Consider the following 10708-nt stretch of genomic DNA (forward strand, 5'->3'; position numbering starts at 1 on the left):
ACACTTCTTATATGTTATCTAGTTTAAGCCTTATAACAATTTCATAATGTACTTACTGAAAGTATTAGGATCTCAATATTATAAACAAATACATTTAGGCAGATAGATAAGTGAATTGTCCCCTTTTTCATAACTAGTAAGTATGAGATGTTAGATTCAAATTCAGGACTACAGACTCCATGTCTAGCTTACTATTCTAGTCCACTACAGTGCTGAAACCAAGGGCCACAAGAAAAGACTACTTTTTGGACAAAAATTGTTGCATATGAGATTTGGTTCTATTATCTCATTAACAGAAAATAATACACATATAGATGAATGATTAAGGTTAGATATATTCCTTCAGACTGTCAATATCCCCCATAAATATACATTCTTTTTGTATGGTTTCAATTTTAATCACCAAGTAAGACTATTGACATGGTGAAATTTTACAGGAATTCATTAATTGTTACAAGATAGAATAGCCCAGAAAATGGCCAATTTCCACTCAAAAAAACAAATTGTTTGAATAATTAGTCTAATTACTGAAAAAAAAAATGTGAAACAAAAACAGCAAGACAACAGAAAGCCAAGAAATAAAGATATGGCAATTAAACACCTACAGTATTGATCTCACAAGTATTTTGCCCTTTCTGAGGAATGGGTTCTATTGAGAAGAAATAGGCATCTAATCCATGATATGCATTCTAATGGTAATGATGATGCGAAACAACTATAAAATAGAGCATTCATGAGAGCCAGGATTAGTTCAGAGGACTTTCACCTCAGCATTTACTACTATTTTCTTCCTTCCCAACTTCATTATCTTCCTTATCACATTTCCTGTGAGGACTACTGTCACTTAATTTTGGAGAATGCTGTTGGGTCCTGTGGTGATTCTACATATCATGGAGAGAAGAGGATAGGTTTCCCATTTATGGCATTTTTTCAATCCCAAGTCTCATATTCACTCAATCCCTTCATTTCCTATCTGCCTACAAGATTCTATTTGCTAAAATGAGAACTAGGCTCATTTAATTCTTAGATAATTTTCTTAATTACTCTACAGAAAAAAAAAACAGCTAAAGATAAGAAACTTTAAAAATCGTCCTAAGACACTTCTCAAGTACTGGTTATCATTAGCAACCCACCTTCTCCAGCATAGCCCAGGCTTTCCAGTCTTTCTATTTCATTTACATTACATCCCATACCTAGAATATCTTCTCTGAACATCTCTCCTCCTATGCATCATTTTTGGATTAAGCTCAAATACTGCTTTCTCCACAAATCTTGCCTGATCTTTCCCCTCTCTCTGTATTCAGTATGTGTTCTCCCTTGTAAACCTCATTTAATTTCTCACAAATTTATTTAGTTCGATGGGAGTTGAACTAGTTGTTTAATAAAGAGTCATTCAAATTGATTAAGTAGCTATTATAAACAAAGCACTGTGTTGTGCTGGTGTTACAAGGACAAAATGAAATTAGTCCCTGTTCTCTAGGATTTTATTGTGAATCATGAATGTCTTATTTCTTTTTGTATGTTACAAGCTCCTTAATGGTAAAGACATATCTTATTTGACTATCTCCCCTAATTCTTGGTTCATAGCTTTGCTCACGTAAGACATTGGCAATATTTGAATGGATGAATGAATTCATAAGTGAATGGAATGATGTTCATCAATTAGTGGATAGCATAGTTAAATGAACAGAAAGTATTCACAAAAGCAGTGGCCTCTTTAATTTGTTAATCAGTTTCACATACTTGAAGAAAACAATTGTGGCACATTTTTTCCCTAGATATTTCTATTCATAGAATATCCTTGAATGACATAGTCATTTCTCAAATGCAATTTGCTTTCACAATATTTCACAATAATAGCCTTCACATTTCTATTCTATTTCTGTACTAAGCATGTAATCTTATATGATCAATAATTTTGGGTAGGTATCAAAGGTATTATTTCAATTTGACAAAGAAAGAAACTGTGGCTCAGTGGGTATATATGACTTGCCTAAGATCAAACAAGAAGCAAGTAAATAAGAATGGTTACCAACGAAGTATTCTTGATTCAAAATCAATGTTTATTTCCCTCTATCATAGTTAGAAACTGAAGATAAACTAATGATATTTACATGTATCTTTAATAAAATCTTCTTAGAATCCAAAGGACTCAAACTTCTTTTGTACATTCACCCCACAATATGTAGCTCTCAATACTTTTTGGATATTTCAGGTAAATTTTGTTTGAAAACACAAATGAGATGATAGACAGAGCTGGAAGGGACTTCAAAGTTCATCAAGTTAATTCTTTGCATTTTCCCAATGAGGAAACTGAAGTTGAGTGAAATTAAGTGACTTGCTCAAGGTCATGAAGATAGTAAGTAGAAGATATGAACGCAAATCCTCTGATTACATATTCCTGTTTCTGCCCCATTAAGAGGAAACGAGGTTAAAGTTAATGTGGAAGAGGATGGCTGTGGAATGAAACCAAAGGTATGCTGATAAATGTGATTAATAACTAATTTTCTGAAATATAAATGCATTCATTCAACTTTTAAGTTTAATCTGTATTAATATTTTCTCCATCATTTTTTTTCAAATAGTCAACAAAATAATAAATCAAACCCTGATTTTTAGCATTCACCAGTTTCTGAGGTCTAATGTTCCCACTGAAAATTTAACTATAGACTCTTGTGAGTTACCTCCAGAATAACTGTGAATGACACACTTCAATGGTGAGGTATTAACAGGATATGATTTAAAAGTGACTTGGGATTCAGAAATTAGGCCATGAGGTTACACTGAATGGTATAAATTGGTACCATGAGTTATAGTACTAGATGTGAAAAGTTATGTAAAGATAAAGCTAAGGCCTAGACAATTGAAAAAGATTCATTTGTTGTCACAAAAACTATAAAGAAGTAGGATTTAAAGTCTTCATAACTACAGTATGCACTTGAGAAAAGGAATTTGAATGAGAATCTCTCCTGTTCACTTCTTTATAAATTAGCTTGACATTTTCCCTCTTATAATCCTTTTTTTCCCTTAAGAAATCCAATTGCCACTTGCTTACTCAAGAGCAAGACATTCCTTTTATGTTTTAATGACGCTATTTAATAACAAAGTTGATTCAAGCATATAACTCCAATGGTTGATGGAAATATTAACTTTTTGAATTAGTCACTCAGCAGCTTCTATGCACCCATTATTTGAAAAGCAGAGCACTAGAGACTACATGAATGATAAACCCAGTCATAATAACCAATTAACAACATGATTTACTTTGCAATTTGAAGTTAGTCCTATTTCCCAATACATATGAAACACTTCCATATTTAAAAAGGCATATAGATTTTAATTTAAGATATGAATGGGTTTATAAGTTTGAACTTATTAAATATTTGTGTTCTTTCACTTCTTAATTCATTATTATATCTTTGATCCACCACATATGTTTATTGATTTTATAACAAGAATTTTCCCAAAGAATTATTTTTAAAATGTTACCAGTGTTAGTAACTCCTTTGTCTATGAAAATAATCCATTTTTTTAAATTTTTTTGTGTGAATTCCTCATGTTCTTTGAAATTAGAATAGGACTATTTAATCAAAGTATTGATGGTTTGAATAAAATTTGATATTTATATGATTCTCTGGATATCTATTTCCCAATTTTTAAAATGGGGGGTAAACAAATGAATTTAAGCACTCCTTTTAGCAATAAATTTTATGCTCCTGTGACCCTATTTCTATATTGTTCTTTCTATTTGTACACTATAGATGAATGAAGAAGCCCCATTATAGAAAATCACATTTCTAGGGATCTCCCTTCAATTTACTACATGAGTAGGGAAGGGAACAATTGCCTACTATGTGTCAGACACCATCTTAAGAATTTTACAGATATTATTTCATCTGATTCTCACAAGCACTTGATAAGGTAAGTGATATTATTATCCTAGTTTTATAGTTAAGGAAACTGAGGCTAACAGACATTAAATGACCTGTTACACATCACAAAACTAGGTAGTGTCTAAAGACTAATTTGAACATGGGTATTTCTGATGGAAGGCAAAGTGCTCTTGCCCACTTTTGCAAAGCTGCCTCTAAAAACATGCAGTTCAAAGATGAAAAAGTCCAGATAATTAATGACTCAATTGTATCTGCAAAGTGGCCTCCTAATAATGACCCCTAACAGTTTGCCTAGTGCTGTCAGATGAGACAGGATGAATTAGGTTTCTATCCTACTACAAAGACATTGTAGTTGTGTAACTTGGGCAAGGTATCCAACCTGTCAATAGCCACAGGAAACTTAGCATGCTGCAGATATTCTACAGAAATAGTTTTTCTGGAGTACTCTATGCCAATGAAACCATAAAGTCTAAACTTGACTACATACATATGTGTCTGAACATTATGTATAGTTGTTACTGATTAAACATAATAATAGTGGTCAAAATATGTAAAGAGGTAGTTTTCAGAGGAAATTAAAAATATCTATAATCATATGATAAGATGCTCTAAATCACTATGAATTAGAGAAATGCAAATCAAAACAACTCTGAGGTACCACATCACACCTATCAGATTGGTTAACATGACAAAACAGGAAAATGATAAATGTTGGAGGAGATGCAGGGAAGTTGGAACACATTAATTGTTTGCGGAGTTGTGAGCTGATTCAGCCATTCTGGAGAACAATTTGGAAATATGCCCAAAGGGCTATAGTAATGTGTATACCCTTTGACTCAGCAATACTGCTTTTAGGGCTGTATCCCAAAGATATATTACAAAAATGAGAATAGGACCCACATGTACAAAAACATTTAAAGCAGCTCTTTTTGTGGTGGCCAAGAACTGGAAATTGAAGGGATTCCCATCAATTGGGGAATGGCTGTACAAGTTATGGTATACGAATGCAATGGAATGCAATTGTGGTATAAAAAAGTATGAATGGATAGATTTCAGAAAATCCTAGAGAGACTTAAATGTACTGATGCTGAGTGAATTGAGCAGAACCAGGAGCACATTGTTCACATAAACAGTCACAGTGTTTGATGACTGATTTTGATAGACTTAGCCCTTCTCAGGAATGCAGGGACCTAAAACAATGCCAAAGGACTCATGATGGAAAATACCATCCACATCCAGAGAAAGGACTATGGAATCAGAGTGTAGAGTGAAGCAGTCTATTTTCTTTTTTTATTTTGTTTTGCTTTTTTTCTTTCTCATAGTTTATCCCATTTGTTATAATTCTTCTATGTAGCATGACTAATGTGAAAATGTGCTTAATAGAAATATATGTGTAGAGTCAATATCAGAATCAGTGCCATCCTGGGGAGGGAAAGGGGAAGCAGGGGGAGAAAATTTAAAACTTAGGGACATGAAGGTCCAAAACTAAAAATAAATAGATATTAAAGAAATAAAAAAAATTCCAGGGTAAAAAGAAAATATTTATTATCATTCTTCAAGAAAAAAGTTTCAAAAGTGATGACTGTGCCTAGCTAATGAGCTGGTCTAACACTGAAGCACCAAAGTCACATCCCAGAAGGGAGGGGCTAGAGGTGTATGAGAAGATAAAAGCACTCCCTCAAATGGAGACGTAGTGCAAGTTGGAGGGGAAGTGGAGTAAATGTACCTCACTGTCCTATTTGCCTGGACACAGCTTAGCATAACATCACACTACTAGACATATTTCAAGGATGTGCAGTACTGCAGTAACATCACTGGTGGTCCTCCCTAGTCTTTGAGACTTGTTATGACAGAATTATTCTTCACCTTGGAGACAACCAAGGAAATGAGTGAATTAATAAAACTCAAGTTGGTCCTCAGAAAGGAAGAATACAATGTACCCCATAGAAAATAATTGTATTTAAGAACCGATTACATTCAGGGTTGTGCTGGAACCAGTATGAACCCAAAGAACCCACCGTTAAAATTTTAGTGTGAGTATTTACACCTCAAAAATACATGAAATTACAAATGCAGATTTGTTATATTTCTGTTGATTATTTAGGCTTAATAAAGAGATATTAATGCAAATTGAACTAAAAAAAGGTATCTGGAAAACATGCCCCCCTTCCCCCTTATTAGAACTTTATCAGCACATGCCTGTGTGTGTGTGTGTATGTGTGTGTGTGTGTGTGTGTATGCTTGCAGTACATATATACAGATGCAACAAGTTCTGGGCATTTCCAAAACTAGCTCACAGATTCTATGCATATGAATAAAATTAGAGAGTAGGCCATAGCGTTTTGAGCTAACAACTTCCAAGTACTAAGCACTACAATCCTCTTCCTTCCTTTTCTTCTACCCCTAACCCCCTCCTTCCACCAAATAAAAATAAACATATCCACTTGGCCATTGACTTTTTAAATTAGACTCTGGTCCTAACATTTCGGTTATGATTCCAGGTATTCATAGTCTAAAACCCAATTTTGGCTTTCATTCTTTGATTGGCATTTTCCACTGCCTTCTCATTTTTCTTAGCCCCAAATTACTTTTTTTTTCTGTTTTCTACAGTAAGAAGAAAAAAAAAAAAGAGTATCAAATTCATAGACTGTTGGAACTAGGAATGAACTAGAGATTGTATAATTCTATCCTGTCAAATAGATAAGGAAACTAGGGGACAGAAAGTCAAATTGATTTTCCAAAAGCAGACATCTTTTATATGTAAAGTATTATCACCTAAAAGAGGGATAAAATTTAGATACTGCCACTAGTCATGATGAGTTTTCCTATCATAGGGATTCTTAACTTTAGATCTCTTTCTGTCTGTCTGTCTGTCTGTCTGTCTCCCTTCTCTCATTTATATACTCAAATATCTAAATATAACAAATGCATATCTCTATATGGAGATACATAGAGATAAATCAATATGCACATATAAATGAATAAATATATTAAAATATAATCAGTTTCCTTTGTGGTGCTTTATATTTTATTTTATATGTTTAAAACAATATTCTTACAAGGGGTACATAGGCTACACTAGATAATTAAACATGTCTATGACAAAAAAAAATAATACAACTTTTGAGCTAGAGAAGTTCCATTAAAAGTGACTCCCTCCCCCTTCCTTGGGAACTTGTTAACAACAACAGCAGCAAAACAAATGATTCTTGAATGTATGTTGATCTCATTAGCTCCCATGGGTTTAATTACCAACTCTATGTTGATAATTCTCAAATCTACCTATGACACCACAATCACTCTGCTGACATTAAATCTCACATCTTTAACTGCCTTTCAGGTGTTTCAACCAAATGCCCAGTTGACATCTTAAACTCAACACGTCCAAACCTGAATTAATTACCTTTCCCCTATAACTTCCCCACTTCTGATCTTTCATATTGTGATAGAGAGCAATCCCAGTCTCCTAGTTACTCATGCTCACAAACCTAGGCATCACCCTCGATTTCTTGCTTTCTCTCATCCTGCTCCCTCTACATGCAATCTGTTGCTAAGATATACTGATTTCACCTTTATATCATATTTAATTTATGGTATCTTCTTTTCTGTTACACTTCCATTCCTCTAGTGTAGTATTTTATCACCTCAACTCTTGACTATTGAAATAGTCTGTTGGTATGTCGGCCTGCTTCAAATCTCTTCCCACTCCAATCCATCTTCCATGCAGCAACCAAAGTAATTTTTCTTAAGTATATCTGACCATATCATCCACCCACTCCCCCTCAATAAACTCCAGTTACTTTCTATTGACTGTAGAATAATGTACACGATCCTCTGCTTGACATGAATATTCATTCATAACCTAGCCTCCTCCTACCTATCCAATCTTCTTTAACCCAACTCCCTCCTATGTACTCTTCAATCCAGTGATAGAATCCTTCTTGTTGCCCATGGAACAAGACACTCCATCTCTCAGTTCCAGAATTTCCTCTGGCTTTCCCTCATGTCTGGAATATTCTTCTTCTTTGTTTCCATATGTCCACCTCCCTGTTTTTGGTTTAAGTATCTTCTAAAATCTTACTTTCTACAAAAAACCTCTTTTGTTTTTTAAGTTTTTAAATTTATTTTAAATGTAAATACAAAACAAGAAGAGAAAAAAATGCATTTTCATGTACACAGCAGAATATAAGAGATCTGATAAAAAGCATTAAATTTCCATTTCGAGAAAGCCTATGTAATAAATACTACACTTTGTTTACAAAGCTGTCACATTTTTCTTCTTTGTAGGTTTTCTTGTTTTCTACTGTGTACTTTTTACTTTATTTTCTCCTTCCCCCTTCAAGAAGGCTATAATTAATCACAGATAGATACAGATACAGGTATGTAGATATATGTAGATATAGATACATACATACATATATATAAATATACACATACATAGACAAAGACATCTATAAACATACACATCTATACACATATACACTCATACACATATAGAATGTGATCTGCTTATCTCCACTTCTCATTTATTTCTCTGAAGGTGGATAGCATCTTCCTTTATATGTCCAAGCTTTTCCATATTTTTCTTCATCAACCAGCTGTAATGGCAAGCAGAGGCAATTTCCAAGGTTTAGAATACCAGCATAGTAACTCTCCATTTTATTCAGTGACAAATTAAGGCAAAACATTCACAAAACAGAGAAAATCAAAATACAGCATTCGCCAAGTGTAATTCAATAATTTCCAAGTACTACTTCACCCCTGGGCAGTACATTCATTTAGTCAATCACAAAGTCTCTCTTCTCAAATGGATATTAGTTTCCAATTATAAACAAAGTATATTCATTTGGTCAATCACAGAACACAAAAAGTCAAGTTTCCCTCCCCTGGATCACAACTAAATTACAATTATTATCCATTAACCCCAAGCACCTTCTCAAAAGGGCAGTGGAGAGCACAAAGGCCATCTACCCCTGAGCTACAAGAAGGTTAAGATATTATCTCAGCATTTAATAACCAAGGAGAGGTCTTTTCTTCATATTGACATGAGGCAAGCTCTCAGCAATCTCTGTTCCTGGGGAGACAAAGCTTAACAATGCCACAATATACATTTCCAGTGTCCTCATCAATTCACTCTTTGCCTGCAGAACAGTCTCGGGCCCCTGAAAACACCAGCTAGACCCCCTTTCAAGATTTCTGTAAACATACACAAGAAAATCCTTCTTCAGGGCTTCTGACCAACAGCAAGTTTTCAGAACCTCTGCAAGAACAGCACTGTCCTTTACCAGCAGACAAACATGGCAAAACAACATCAAAACAGGCAAAATACTGGCATCACAGCCATGTCTCCTCAGACCTTGGCAGCTCCAGGTGGCAGATTGCAAAAGTCCTGGGCAACTCAAACTGGCCCTGAGCAACCCTCCCTCTCTCTGACTACATGATGCTGCTCCCAAAAGTTCTTTTGCCTCTCTCTGCTTAGGCCTTCTCTCTGCTTGTGCCTCTTTAAATCCATATCACCAGCTCCTCCTAATTCAACCCTCTCTTTTCATGTCAATAAATCCATCCCATAAGTGAGATTCACAAGCTCTGGGTTTCAACACTCAATCCAAAAACAAAAGCCAATACAGAGGGATCTTTAAATTCCATTACTATTACTCTAGCCTCTTTCAACCTCTCTTAATTCTATGATTTTCCCGTTCTTATTTACTGTATATTCACCCCATATGTAGTATGTACATATTATTTCCTTGTGCTCTTTTCTATTAGATTGTAATTTCCTTGAGAGATTCTCTTTTTCCTCTTTTTATATTGCCCATTCTCAACACAATATGGTATTATATTATGTTATGTTATATTATATTAGTTATATTATATTATATTATATTTTGTTGTATTGTATTATATACATATTATATGCATATTATATTATATAATATTTTAATATTAGGTGCTCAATTAATTTTTTCATTGACTGAAATAATTATTTCATACTCATATTTTCCTTTAGCTATATATGTATAGCTAGAATGAAAGAGATAGACCTCTTTCATTGACTTCTTGCCTTCTCAAAATATTAGGGTACTTTAAAGGGTTTCTTATTCTCTCTCTTTTACTGACATCTACTAGAGTTCTCACTTTCTATGTTCATTTCATGGTTAAAGTCCTGTGACTAGTTTCTAGCTCCATTTAATCACTTAATTTTGATTAGTTTTTATATTTAGTTTTAAAGAACACACATGAAAACATTCCCTATATAGATCTCAGAGAATAATCTGCTCTATGCCACCTTGGAGTCTTGTGGAATAGGCAATAAACTTAGTTTGGTTTCTACCTAATATTGTTACCACTGAGTTAGCACCAAAATGCATAAGCAGGTACAGATGAGTCAGTATCTCAGCTACTACTGAGCAGGCTAGTGAAGGTCACTGAGAAATGTCACAACTTGTCCCACAGGTCATTGATGCTGTGAAACTGTGAAATGTGGCCTGGACCTTGAATCCAGGCAAACTAATATGACTGTAATTCACCCTCTATCATGCCAGATTGCAATTAGCTAATGGAATGGAGCCAAAACAAATAAGGCAAAAGAAGCAACTCTCGAAATTGACAGACCAGCAACAAGTAAAAAAAAACCTTTTTCAGCTCCTGTTTAACAGGATGAAAAGAGTCAAAATGTCTACACATTTTCCATAGTCTCTCCAAAGCACTTCCCTTAAACATCATCATGATTCCTCCATAACTACATACATATGTGGACACACATATATGCATGTCTATGTGTATGCAAATCCACATATATGTATAAACATATGGTT

Source organism: Petaurus breviceps, unplaced genomic scaffold (genome assembly GCF_028583685.1).
Source record: "Petaurus breviceps papuanus isolate PSGF00001 unplaced genomic scaffold, PetGlider_PUasm1.0 47, whole genome shotgun sequence".
In the NCBI taxonomy this organism is placed as follows: domain Eukaryota; kingdom Metazoa; phylum Chordata; class Mammalia; order Diprotodontia; family Petauridae; genus Petaurus; species Petaurus breviceps.